Here is a 13,980-nt window from a genome sequence, read left to right on the forward strand (position 1 = left end):
GAGATGAGGTCTCGCTGCCCAGGCGGGTCTCGAACCCGCGGGCTCAGGCAATCCACTCACCTCAGCCTCCCAAAGGCGTGGGATTACAGGCTGAGCCACCGAGCCTGGTTTAGCACAGGTATTTTTAACAAATCGGAGAGAATTCTGGTTTACCAGTGGCTCATGACAAGTCAGGTGTCATCCACAGCCTTCTGTTTTAACCTCTCACTAGCCCTTGTTCTCTAAAATGTCCTGCTCTCAGGGAGAGCCTAGGGTCTATTACCCACGAAGAGGTTCACACTGATCCCATGTCTGTGGCAGTCCTCCAGCATTTGATTTCCATTGCAAATTTCCTTACAGCAAAGGGATTGTAAAAACCCATCAGTAGGTTTTGATGCTTTCATAAAATAATTTCCAGCTTCTAATCCTTCTTTTCAGATTGCATGTCAATTAAATTCAACTGTCGCCTAGTGGTCATCCTTACAATGTTTAAAAGTGCAGGGCTATAGACAGGGATGAGTAATCCCACCTCGCTGACTTCCCTTATTTATTCCACCACAATGAGTGAGCCCTTGGGCATAGGAATCGCGTATTTAGCAACTTGCCTTGTGCCAGGTTCCATGCCGAAAGTAGAGCCAGGAACTAACAATTAAAATAAAATGCATCTCTCACCTGCAAGAGCTTGCAGTCAGTAGTGCACAGTGAGAGGCCATCAGAAGTCTTTAAAGTCATCTTAAGCTGAGGTCAGACCTGTCCCTGTTTCTCTTTGCTGTGCAACATACATTCTTATCATTCTCTGTTCTCAAAAGGACAAAAAAACCAAACAAAAAAACCAAAACAAAACAAAAAGCAGAGGGGACAATAGTACCTTCATCAATTAATTGACTGTAGAGTTAAATAAGAAAAAGTAGACATATGCCAACACACAGAGTTGATGCTCAGTGCAGAGAAAGCATTATTTTCTTTTCTTTTCTTTTTTTTCGAGTTGGAGTCTCAGTCCATCAACCAGTCTGGAGTGCAGTGTCACGCACGCTCATGGCCACCCCAGAGTTGACTTGCTGGGCTCAGGCGATCCTTCTGTCTCAGCCTTCCAAGTAGCTGGAACTACAGGTGCACACTACCATGCCTGGCTAATTTTTTGACTTATTGAGGAGATGAGGTCTCGCCAAGTTGCTCAGGCTGGTCTCGAACCCGTGGGCTCAGGCAATCCTCTTGCCTCGACCTCCCAAAGGGCTGGATTACAGGCTTGAGCTACCATGCCCGGTCAAAAGTGTTACTTTCAATAGTTGGGGAATGGAATAGCATGGGCTGATATTTGTTGCAAGGGAACTGGTGGAGGTCTAAGTTTGGTGGAGTGGAGGGAGCCCAGTCTGAGACCATGGAGGGCACCTGAGGGAAACGACCTGTGCCTTGAACTTTGGAGCTAAGCATGAGTTAGCTGGAGGAAGGAGCAGGAACAAGAGAGGGTTATCTATTTTTAAGGAGAAGGGGAGGACAGAAAATGCCAGAAAGCCACCAGGTAGCTGCTCACACCTGCCTGAGAAAGATTTGAGTAAATATCTCCTCAAAGCAGATCACAGAGTCCACTAACAGCAGGAAGCAGTTAATGAGGAGGCAATAAACCAACCTTCTTGGGGCAGAGCTTCCTTCTGCAGATCCAAGTTGCTCGATTTGTAGTCAGCTCCTGGAAAGTTGAGGCTGGACAAGGGAGGGCAGACACTCCCAGAGTTCTCTTTACTTCCAGTGATTCAAGGTTGTGCAATTAAGAATGGACTAATTTGTAATGGGGCAGAGGGGTAAATACTACTACTACTAATAAAAATAGTAAAAACCAGCTAAGACCTTTGAATACTTACTGTCTACCAACTCTAACTGCTTTCTATGACTTATCTGCCTAGTTCTTCTTATGGTCTCTATTTCATGGTTGTGTGGTTTTACGTCCTACAGTGGAGGCTTAGCAAATTTCAGCTGTTTGTCCAGCCACGTGCACCCGCTGATAGTGGGGACAAGATTCTCATCCAGAGGACAGTTCACCAAGCTTTGTTGCCCAACTCACTGCTACACAGAGCTTGGCGAGGAGGGCACAGGTGACTCTAGCCGTTGGTTCCTAGGAAGGGATTGCAGGGGAGTGAAGGTCATCATCAAACACATGTTAAAAAAACATCAGGTCTTAGAAAAATTCTGAAATCTTAACGAAAACCTCCAGTACATTCAAGAGCTGTATTGCCAACATCAAAGTCACTGCTGCTAGAAATGTATGTGTCAATTCAGCCATTTGGCAAATGTACCCTGAGTGTTTGACATGCTAGGCACTGGCTGGGACGACAATATCCAGCGACCTCACACCCTCACCCTCAAGGACCTCACATCCTGGTGGGGCTTAGTAAACCAAGACTTGCCCAGCCTAGAGGACAGCAAAGGCTGGTGGCAGGGGGACCTTGTCTGCAGGAGTATCACTCGGTAATGACTTACAGGCCCTCAGAGACCGTTCTCACTGCTGATCATTCACAAAGCTTGTCCAGGTGTCTCTCTCAGGTGTAAGTTGAAAATCACAGGGAATCATAGGGTTGCGGCAGACCCAACTTTTAGCTGGAGACCCAGAGAAGGCAGAGAACACAGAAAGAAACAAAGTCAATGCGGCAAATAACTAATGACTAGTAAAACAAAGGCTTAGCCTATGTCTTTAGTCGACCAAGCACAGGTGGAAGTGTCAGAGTTTAACTAGAATTAGAGCAGCCCCTGTCCGCCTGGGACCCAACAAAAGTGGACCCCACCCCCTACCAAGCAGGAAGGTGAGCTCATGGGCAAGAGGCTCCAGAAGAAGAGGCAAGATGCAGGAAGGGGGAGAACCAGACAGGAAAAGAGGAAGGGTGGCCTTTTTTGGAAATGACCTTGACGTCCCTGCCACTATTTTTGGAAATGACCTTGACGTCCCTGCCACCATTTTTGGAAATTACCTTGACGTTGGACTAGTGTTTATTGCCAGGTCAGCATTTTTGTTTTAAATCATGCAACAGAAAATAATTTTTAAAAATTCCATGAAAGATCTATCTTCCCATCCCTTTGAACCTGGAGGTCCTTTTCATGCCTGACCGTCCTTCTATTTGCATGCGTGATAGACGGAGAACGTGCGTTAGTGTGTTATGTCCTTCCTGTGCTGTCTTGCTATTTCTAATTTTCTCATTCCTGGCTCCTGCCTTGGCATGTCTGCCACAGAGACAGGAAAACCCCTGGTTGCCTCCAGGGACCTCTAAGAAGCCCCTAGAGGCCCTAAAAAGGATGGAGGCCCTTCGGGGAGGCTGCCATCAGTCCTCTCCAAAGAAACTCCACGCAGTGGCTTTGCAAGCTCCTTCCACGGCTATTGAAAATCAGTTGCCAGGAAAAAAAATAGATTTGTTTAAAAAACTATTTTTTCCTTACAGCCTCTCTGTTTTGTTATTAGGAAAACCCGTGTCTGAAATGTGACACTGGCTTTCACATCCTTCAGCCCATCTTCCTGCAGACTTCCCTTGGATTCCAGCAGAAAGTTGGCGACTCGTAATTACGAACTTGTGCCGCTGAAGTGGGCAAGCACTGATGAAAAGCCACCGGAAGGGGCCAGTGCATTCTGGACGCTTCCTCCTGCTTGCATCTCCCGGCGCCTCCCTGCGAGACAGACGTGGGGAAATTTTATCGTTTACCTAATTCACCTGCCCACCAATTTCTGTTAGCAACCCATCTGTCTGCTGTTCCACAGCTACTTCTGCAGCTGTCTCAGGTCTGGCTTGACATTCCAGAACCAGAACATATGGCCACTTGCCTCACCCTGGCCACTTGCAGTGAAGTGTCCACAGCTCTGTGACCTGTGTGTTGGGTGGGGCTCCCAGGACCCCACACTGGAGGATTTTGTTCGGGGGTGGGCTTGGGCTGGATCTTACAAGTAGTAGGAGTTGTTCTTCTCCTTCTTCTTTGCAGCTTCGGGGAAAACAAATGGAGAAAGATGGAGACAGATGGTACAACTCTATGGAGCCATGGTGGTCTTAGACCAGAACCGGAAGGAGACTTTGTGAATCATAAATTAGGATAAGGCCTGTGTGACACCCCATGATAATGCCCTCCTCCTGAATGTTCCCCGTGGGACTTGACTGTAATCACATGTGTCCTGATAAGGGAGCGAGTGTTGAGGGACACAGAGGAGAAAGCCGTGTGGAGCTGGAGGCAGAGATTGGAGTGACACAGCCATGGCCTGCAGCTACCAGAGCCAGGAGAGTCAAGGACAGATTCTCTTCTAGAGCCTTCAGGGAGAGCACAACCCTGCATGATCCCATGACTTTAGATTTCTTGGCTCTACAAGAATGAGGGAATAAATGTCTGTTGTTTGAAGTCACTGAGTTTGTTTTGTTGTTGTTACTGTTTTTTGAATAAGGGTTTCACTCTGTCATCCAGGCTGGACTGCAGTGGCACACTCACAGCTCACCACAACCTCATCTTCCTTGGCTCAGGTGATCCTCCCACCTCAGCCTCCCGAGTAGCTGGGACTACAGGTGCATACAACCATGTCTGGCTAATTTTTTTGTAGGGACGAAGCCTCACTTTGTTTCCCAGGCTGGTTTCAAACTCCTGGGCTCAAAGTGTTGGAATTACAGGCATGAGCTGCTACATCTGGGTGAAGCCACCAAGTTTACAGTAACTTGTTACAGCAGTTACAGAAAGCAAATACATCACCTTTCGTCCCTCCTTGAGCAATAGGCCCTGGGTTCCTGGAGTGCCCAAGCTGTCACTTTGCAACGCCTGAGACAATCTGTGGAATCACTGACCCTGATGCATCAGTGACCTTCTGTGACCTGCTGAGAGATGGTTCTTGTCCTGATGCACTGAGGAAGCTTCGGGCTGCTGAGATATGCTAGGAGGCACTCCCAAGAGCCCAAGGGGCAGCTTGCCACAGGTTCCTTCTTGGGAGTTCAGTCTGATTGATGTCTAGAATGCCTGTTTCCTGTGTAGGTGACTAGGTGATGTGGTAATTGCTATCACCCCCATAACAAATTGCCACATGCATTGTGTGACTGGCTCAAAATAATACACACAGGGGGACCCCCAAAATGGAATTTTTTTTGAAGGGTGAGCCCCTTGTAGTACAGGCTAGGTAAGTGTTCTAGGAACCCATTGAGATCAGTGTCCCAGCTAGTTCTGTTGTGAGAGGTTGTGTTCGGCTTCGGTGAATTTTCTTTTGGAAATTCTTTCACTGCATTTGCCCATTTTATGATGTATGATTTACGAGCACACCTGTCTACACCTTGCTGTGTGTTCAGAAGTTTTTTTAACCAAAAACCGCATGACCCCTGGGTCCCATTCTTCTGAAATGAATATTTTTTCCCAGATGGTAAAAGTTTCCTCAAAGGGAAACATTTTGCCAATATGGAAGAGCTGAAACAAAAAGCAGCAGAAGCCCTAAAAGGCATCAACACGGACAAGTTCACAAATTGTTGTGAGCAGTGGAAAAAGCATCTCAGTTGGTATATTGCATCCGACAGACAGAACTTTGAAGGGGAGTGAAGTTTAAATATGTAAGAATAAATCCACAACTTTCCCCGTGTGTATTATCTTGTGGTTCTGTTGGTCAGAAACCTGACAAGGGTGTCACTGGGGTGACATCACTGGTGGGGCCGTATTCCTTTCTGGAGGCTATTGGGAAGGATCTTCTTTCTCATCCTTTCCCGCTTCTAGAGGCTACCTGTGTTCCTTAGCTTGCAGCCCCTTCTTCTGCCTTCAAAGCCAGAGATGTCACATCCGACTGACCACACAAGTTCTCAAGGACTTGTGCGAATATGTTGGGTCCACCTAGGGCTTCCAGGACAATCTCTGCAGCTCTGGATATTCGCTTAATTTCATGTGCAAAATCCCATTCGCCACATAAGGTAATGTGGTCACAGGCTCTGGGTGTGGACATCTTTGGGGTCTGTTGTCCTGCCTACCAGAGGCAGAGATGCTGATACAGAGATGCCAATGAATGGTGAAGCAAAGACCTGGCATCACGGTTAATGTGCTGAAAACTTTCTGGAGTCTTGTGAGGTGCCTAGCATGCCAAGTACCCAGGGCCAGGCACTGTGTGTGTGCTCTCTGTGTGTCTGTTGGGCTCAGAGCATTTCTGTTGTAGACACGCTCAGCAGTCACTGTCTTGACCTGGGTTTCCCAGGCAGAGGCGGTCCCAGATACATACATACAATCAACTCAAATAGCCTTGGCCCACTTATTGGACTGGCCCTAGAGTGGCCCAGCAGATAGGCCCAGAACAGAAAATGGCAGAAGAGTTTCTTGCTATGACCCTCTTCCTTGGAGTCTCGCCATTTTCCCAGATCAGGGGTTTTTCCAAGCCCCGAGGCCCTCCCCTTCCAAGATGGAGATGCATCTTCTGAGGACCATGTGGTAAACTGGTTTTTTCAGCATTTTGATCTTCACAGGCTCTAGTGATTTGTTAATAAAATAAGGTGTTTTTAGAAGTTATGCTTTCTACATAAAGAGTGTTTGAATCTGTAGAGAATATAACTAACTTAGGGTCTTGCTCCCTAAAATGAAAATAACATTAAAAACCCACATGCAAAACTGCAATTTCCAACAGGTAGGGAGCCAGAGAAAAGAATTAGGCCGAATCCTCAAATACTTTTAAAAATCTCAATCCTTAGTCTTTCTTTCCTTCCTTCCTTTCTTTTTTTGAAACAGGATTTCACTCTGTCACCCAGGCTAGAGTGCAGTGGCACAATTTCCTCTCACTGCAGCCTCCCACTTCTGAGCTCAAGAAATCCTCCTGCCCCAGTCTCCCGAATAGCTGGGACTACAGGTAATGCAACTGTGCCTGGCTAATTTTTTGTAGAGATAAGTTCTCGCTTCATTGCCTGTGTTTGTCTTGAACTTCTGTGCTCAAGCCATCCTCCCCGCCTGACCTCTCAAAGCACGGGATTGCAGGCTTGAGCCACCACACCTGGCATAGTAACCTAACAAGTCCTATGGTATACTTCCCTTACATAAAACAGACATTCAGAATATTTCAATCTCCTAACTGTGGAAATTTTGACTTCAAGCTTTCTACCACACTGTTCTGTATATCACACATCACTCTGGGTCCTAGAAGGGGAAAGCCATTTCCAGCTTTACACATCATTTGCAAAGCCGTTCCCTTGTCCCTCACCCCACACTTCCTGAAAATGACTTTTCAGAAAACACAAAAGGAATCTAATGTTCTCTTTTCAGTCTCTGACTGTGACTTCCAGTCAAAACAATAGTTAACTTTCTTAGCTACTCATAAATATCATTCCATATAAAAGCCAGATGCAGAACTCAGAATTCAAGGCCATTATCATTACATCAAAGGAAAGTAGGTTATGAATAATATGGGGAAAGTTTTCTCCTTCTCACCCTGTTGCAAACTCTGAATGACAGAGCTCGGAGACCGTATTGAACTAAGATTAGGGGAGAATTGAGGAAGATGGAGTTTGGTGAGGCTGAGAAAATGCCAGAGGAAGGTGAAGACGTTGGATGGTAGCAAAGTCACTTACTGAAAAGCCAGGCATGGTGTGACCGCCTGACATGCAGGGATGGCGATGGGTGATTATTTCCTACTGGATGAAAGGTGGCAAACATGCTACACTAGGCATGTACATGCCTCCATTCTGTGGAGGGGACCATACCAGCTATGAAACAGAAGAAATAGGGTCAAGTTGGTTTCCTTATTTATTACTTAAGGCCGTAGTTTCCAAGAACCTACCAAAGATGTTAAGTGAGGACTTATTATATCTTATTTTTGGTTTTGTGATGTGACCTTGTGGACACTATAGAATTTCTTTGAGTTTTCACTTCAGAGCCACTCTTGATGGACTCTACCCTATGACCTGTTAGAAGAGCTTCCGTTCGTGGACAGCCAGTCTATGACTTTGGCTGTAACGTCAGATACACACTGTTGTCTTAAAGTGTAACACACATAGACTTATGTCAACCTAATGCCTATGTGAAAATTCATCCTGGTTTTTAGACTAGTTTTATCCAAAGACTAGTTTTCCTCTCATTTGTGTTGATACCAATTGCATTTTCAAGTTATGTGGTAACTGCTCTTTCACTGAAATCTTAGACTGAGGAAGAAAGATAACAGGACTTAGAGTCGGGACCCTGGGCGTTATAATTCCAGCACAACCACTTCCTGATTGTATGATGTGAGGTGAATTATTTGACTTTCAGTTGATAACGTATCAATGTGTAATTATATAATATATTATGATGTTTACCTTGAAGTATTATATCAAAAATTAAGTATGATGGGATTTGTTGAAACATGTCATGTAATATCACTTCATATAATAATAATAATAATAATAGTTGATTCAGTGCTAGATTCAATAGGTCCAGTGGTTTAGGCACGGTTAGTTTGCACCCACCAAAGCTCATGTGAAAATTTGACCTCCTGAATGACAATAGGTGGTGAGGCCTGGTGGGAATTATTTGAGTTATGGGATCAGACCCCATATGAATGTTTTGGTGCTATCTTCAAGGTAGTGAGTTCTTGCTCTCAAAAGATTAGGTCACTTCTTGCCAAAATAGATCAGTTTCCTCGAGGTTGGGTTGTTAGAAAGCCAAGACACCCATCAGGTTTCCTCTCTTTACACAAATCCGCTTCCCTGTTGACCTTCTCTGCCATGTTGTCTGCAACACAAAAGTCCTCACCGGAAGCCAGGGCTGTGCCCTTGAACTTCTCACCCTGCAGAATAATGAGCTAAACAGACCTCTTTTTCTTATATGTGACCCAGTCTCAGGTATTCTTTACAGCAATGCAAAATGGACTAGACAATTGATCATCTTTATTTCACCTTTATATCTGAGATCACTACCTTTCGCATACAGTCCTCCCCCAACAACAAAACACTGCTTTCTTCTAGAATTACTTGCTAAGAAAACATGATCTTGTATAGAGTTTTATTTGAAGATACATTTAACTCCACTGCATTTGTTTTTTTTTTTTTTTATTGGAGTCTCACTCTGTCACCCTTGTGTTAATGGGACTAGTGTTCAGTGTCCACTTCTGTGTGAGACTATGCAGTATTCAGTTCTTTGTTTCTGTGAGAGTTCACTTAGTATGGCGGTCACTCTTCATTTAAATGAGCAAAAAGACTTGACTGATCTGCAGCAGAATTATTGTATGTAGAAATTTTTATACTAACAGTGATTGCAAGCGGTATCATGCCCCTGTGGTGGTTAATGCTAGGTGTCAACTTGGTGGGGCCATAAAGTACCTAGTTGTCTGGTCAAACGTTCTAGGTGCTTCTAAGAGGGTGCTGTGGATGATATTAACATGTAAACTGATAGATGAAGTGAAGCAGATTACCTTCCATACTGTGGATGGGCTTCCTCTAATCAGTTGATAGAACAATAAGCTAACTAGAACAAAAAGACCATTGTACTCTGAGCCAGGGAGAATTCTTCGGAAGACTGCCTCTGGACTTAACTGCAGTCTGAGATCCTTCTCATTCTACAACCGATGGCTTTTGGACTCAAACTGAAATGCCAACTCTCCTGGGTCTCCTGCCTGCCACCTTTAGGCAGGACCTGTAGCATTAACTGGCTCACCCCGAGGACTCTGAACTTGCCAGCCTCAACAACTACATGCATGCTCACATATGTACACATTCTCTTGGTTCTGTTTCTCTAAAGAACTCTGACTAATACAGCACCTTAACTCAGGACAAAACAAAACTAAACAAAGCAAACAAATAAACAAAAAACAAAGTGCTAGGTTAATGATTGTTTTTCTTTCTTAGTAATTTTGATGTGCCTCATCTCACAGTCTACACAATTCAAGAAAGGCTTCACCAAGGCAGAGATGGTCCCAGTGCAATAAAACTCTGATGTAGCCCAGAGAAGCTAGACCAGGAGACAAAGTTAGGAAAATATAAACAGAATCGTATTTTAGCATCTAGCCAGCATCAGTGAATGCATAAAAAGGAAGTCAATAGGAAGTTATTGAGAATGTTGACTTTATGGATTTCAGTGCTTTCTTTAAAAAAAATCTTCAGCCGGGCTCGGTGGCTCAGCCTGTAATCCCGTGCCTTTGGGAGACTGAGGTGAGTGGATTGCCTGAGCCCGTAGGTTCGAGACCCGCCTGGGCAGCGAGACCTCATCTCTACAATAAATCAAAAAATCAGCCGGGTGTGGTAGCGCATGCCTGTAATTCTGGTTACTTGGAAGGCTGAGGTGGAAGGATCGCCAGATCCCAGCAGGTCGAGGCTGCGGTGGCCGGGAGCGGCCACTGCACTCCAGTCCGTACGACCGAGTGAGACTCCAACTCAAAAAAAAAAAAATCCTCATGCACTTAGAAAGTTAATGACACATTTTGCCTTCTAAACACTTAAGCAATTAGCTTTCTAATGCCATACATGTAAGACAAACAAACGATACCAAAAATCCCAAATCATATTGTGAATGTTTCAAGAAGCTCCAGGCAGATTGGTTTAAGTAAGTATTATACATGGAGGAGATCCCCCCAAACCAAAATTATTCTTTGGAAGATAGGTCTCTTGTAGTACAGACTTCTCCTACTAGGTGGGTGTTCTAGGAACCCATTGGCATCAGTTTACCATCTAGTGTTGCTGTGAGAGGCTGCTTTCAGCTTCAGTGAAATTTTATTTTATTTTTTTGGGGAAATCTTTCAACACGTTTGCCCATTTCGTGATGGGTGATTTACACGAACAACCTGTCCACACTACAGTTCAGCAGTTCAGCAGTTTCTGGCCTAGATAACGGCATGGCCCACATGCCCCACCCTTCCTATTCACCCAACCAACTTTTTCTTGTTTCCTCAGATGAAAAAGTCTCAAAGGGAAACATTGGGCTGATGTGGAAGAGGTGAAACAAAACAATGACTGAAGCACTAAAAGACACCAAAATGGACAATTTAAAAAACTTTTGAGCAGTGGAAAAAGTGTCTCGATAGGTACATTGCATCAAATGGAGGGGACTTTGGAGGTGAATGAAGTTTAAACATGTAAGAGTAAACATACAATTTTTTATAAATAAACTCCTTTCTTGGGGAGTCCCCCCATAAGTTCAGTTACAAAATTAATATATAGAACTATAAAAATGGCATGGTCTAAATATTGCTGACAATATAAATATTTCCTGTGTCTATATCTGCATATGTATTTATACATGTATATGTGTATAGCATTTATATGTACATACACATATTTAGTCAACTTTATGTAATTACCTAATATATGTAGGAGAAGCATATACCTGATTTTTTGGGGACAGGATCTTTCTATGTTGCCCATGTTAACTTCAAACTCCAGGGCTCAAGCGATCCTCCCATCTCAGCCCCCTGAGTAGCTGAGACTAAGGATTCACACCAGTGAGTCTGGCTTTTTTAAAAATGCATCAAACAAAACTGGCTAGTAGTTTAGATCAGCAAGGCTGAAAGACCTGTCATTGTTGACATTGACCTCAGAATGGAATGCATCCAGTTCAACCTTGGATACCCAGCAGCTGCACTAATGCCTGCATAGATGCAGTGCCTGATAAATATTTGTTGAGAGAAGTGTCTGTATTTTTCTAGTATTTTCTTATTACTCTGACATCAGTAGTAGAAGATACAAAGATTTCAAATGTATTTTGTAAAAATACGTTAAAATGTTATGAAACCAATTTCAGATTTGTTTAGTTTAACTCGCTTTAGCAAGGATTCTAGTCAGTGTGCCTGTCTCTGGCCTACCACACAACAAAACAGGATACAGGGGAAAAGTCAGTATTCGTCCAGTAGCAGAAATGAAAGGCTTCTCCAACATGCTGCCCTTCTGGTTGGAAACAGCAATGCCATCTCTGTTATCTGCAAGTAGAGAGGGACAGGGCTGGCTGCTGGATAGTTCAGTCCCCACTGGGCCCATTCATCCCCTCAGGACAACCAAAACCCCTGGAGTTCTTTTAGAGAAGATTTTAATTGCAGATTGAGTGATATAGGCTATTCCTATTTCTGTTTTTCTTTTCTTGTGTTGATTTTTATAAATTGTGTGATTTTTAAAAATTTATGCCAACACAAGTGAATTGAATTTGTTAAATAAACAAAGCTATCAACGCACGCGCACACACACACACACACACACACACCAGGGTGCCAAAAAATGTACATACATTTTAAGTAATGTTATCTATGTATTACTTTTCACAGATGAATTCCCTTAAGAGAGCGATTCACACAACTGGGCTTTTGCCATTTTCTTTGACTGTCTTGCCTGTTGCGTGGTGTTGTTAGCATTCATTTGGTTAATGCCATCCTTCAAGCGGACACCATACATAAAATGTGTATGTATTTTTTTGGCACCCCCATATATATTATCTGCAGGATCTTAGATGTGCTGAGTTTTCTTTGTTGACACTGGTTTGCTTTCTTTCATTGAATGTATTCAGAGTTGGGCTCCAGTCTTTGAAAGCATTTGGTTCATGTCTGCTTTGCCCTTACTGCTAGGCTCTACTCCTGCGGAGACCCTAAGTGAAGAGTTGAGATGTTTACCAAGGTCTCTCCTCCTTCACAAGCTCTGAAGTCTGATTTTAGTTCCTCTTGGCCCATGCGCTGCCCAAAACTCTGCTAATTTTGAATCCTGTCTGTTCTTTTTTGCCCTTTGGTTTCTACATAACCAGGCTGCCCTTACTAATTAGCAAACTTCTTGAGGCAAGAAACTATGCTAAATATTTTTTTTTAAAGAGGTCATTTCATAAATTCAAAAATATTGAATTGGTAAATAAAACGTATATGCCTTCTAGATGTGCAAAATAATGATTGGATGCATTTATGCATTGTGTAATGATTGCCATAATGAAATCAACATGCTGTACACCACGGCGTTAGCATTTGTTCATCTTGAAACTGAGAGTTTGTCTTCTAAGTCTTGTCTTCTCATTTCCTCAAAGCCTAGGAAGCTCCCCAATGCCATTTATGAGACTCTACAGCATTCCCTATTTATTAATGACATTAAGGAAGACCCTTCAAATGACTCAGCTCTGTTACCCTGTAAGGAATGAACCCCGTGAGTAATCCATCATCTTTTGACTCAGTCTGTACTATCACTGTGATGCTATATTTCTGTTTGCTCATGGCAAGAAATAAATACGCCTAGTTACTCTGCCATCCAAGAGTTCAGGGTAAATTCAATTTGTTTTTTATCTGTTTTGAATATGTGCACTCAGTGCAGCTTATGAATAGGTAGGCATTAGGATGCATTTGGAGTACAGATGGAAGGCGAAAGTAAAAAGATTAATTTCACCAAGAAATTTCTGTGGTTTGGAGTTCAACATTGGGATTAGGGAGGGGACATTTATATCAGTTGGGAGAGTTTTGTTTTTCTAATTTGAATTTGGCAGAATTAACAACCTGAAGTGTTTCAATAATTATGAAAGCAAGAAAGAAGCAAGCATAACAGCATGCAATTTGTCTTATTCACACACTCGCACAGGACTTGCTAGACTCACAATGGCGATTATTCATATTTTTTATACTTTTGCCTGTTTTTCATGTTTCAAAGTGGCAATTTACGTTTCTGGCAAGATGAGTGTTTTGGTTGGTTTAAATGGTAATGTGAGACTGGAATAAAGAAAAGCTGCCAATCATGGACTCCCAGAACTTATAATAGTGGCAATCTCTTATCTGGGTGACAGGGCTTTTTAAGAAATTTCCAGTACATAATTGTTGTTTTGATGGAATGAGCTGGTGAATCACTAATGGACCATGAAGCAAACCCTTCAGAACATGTTATTCTAAGTAGGAATAAAAAGAGTTTTCTCAATTCCTGGTTACTCCAGTTCATTTGAACATGCCTTCCCTTCCATCTTGCCTATAAAGCGTTGTCAGGGTCAACAATTCCCCTCACAGCATTGACTCCTGCAGTGCTTGGCACGAGTAGCCAGTATCTCCTTTTCAGTCATACTTCCTAACATGTGTCCTGCCTCAAGGGCAGCTCCTTCACTACCTCTTCCTGCTGTCTTTTTTTCTTC

The sequence above is a fragment of the Carlito syrichta genome, unplaced genomic scaffold, assembly GCF_000164805.1.
Source record: "Carlito syrichta isolate Samal-C Ts95f unplaced genomic scaffold, Tarsius_syrichta-2.0.1 Scaffold287411, whole genome shotgun sequence".
Classification (NCBI taxonomy): Eukaryota; Metazoa; Chordata; class Mammalia; order Primates; family Tarsiidae; genus Carlito; species Carlito syrichta.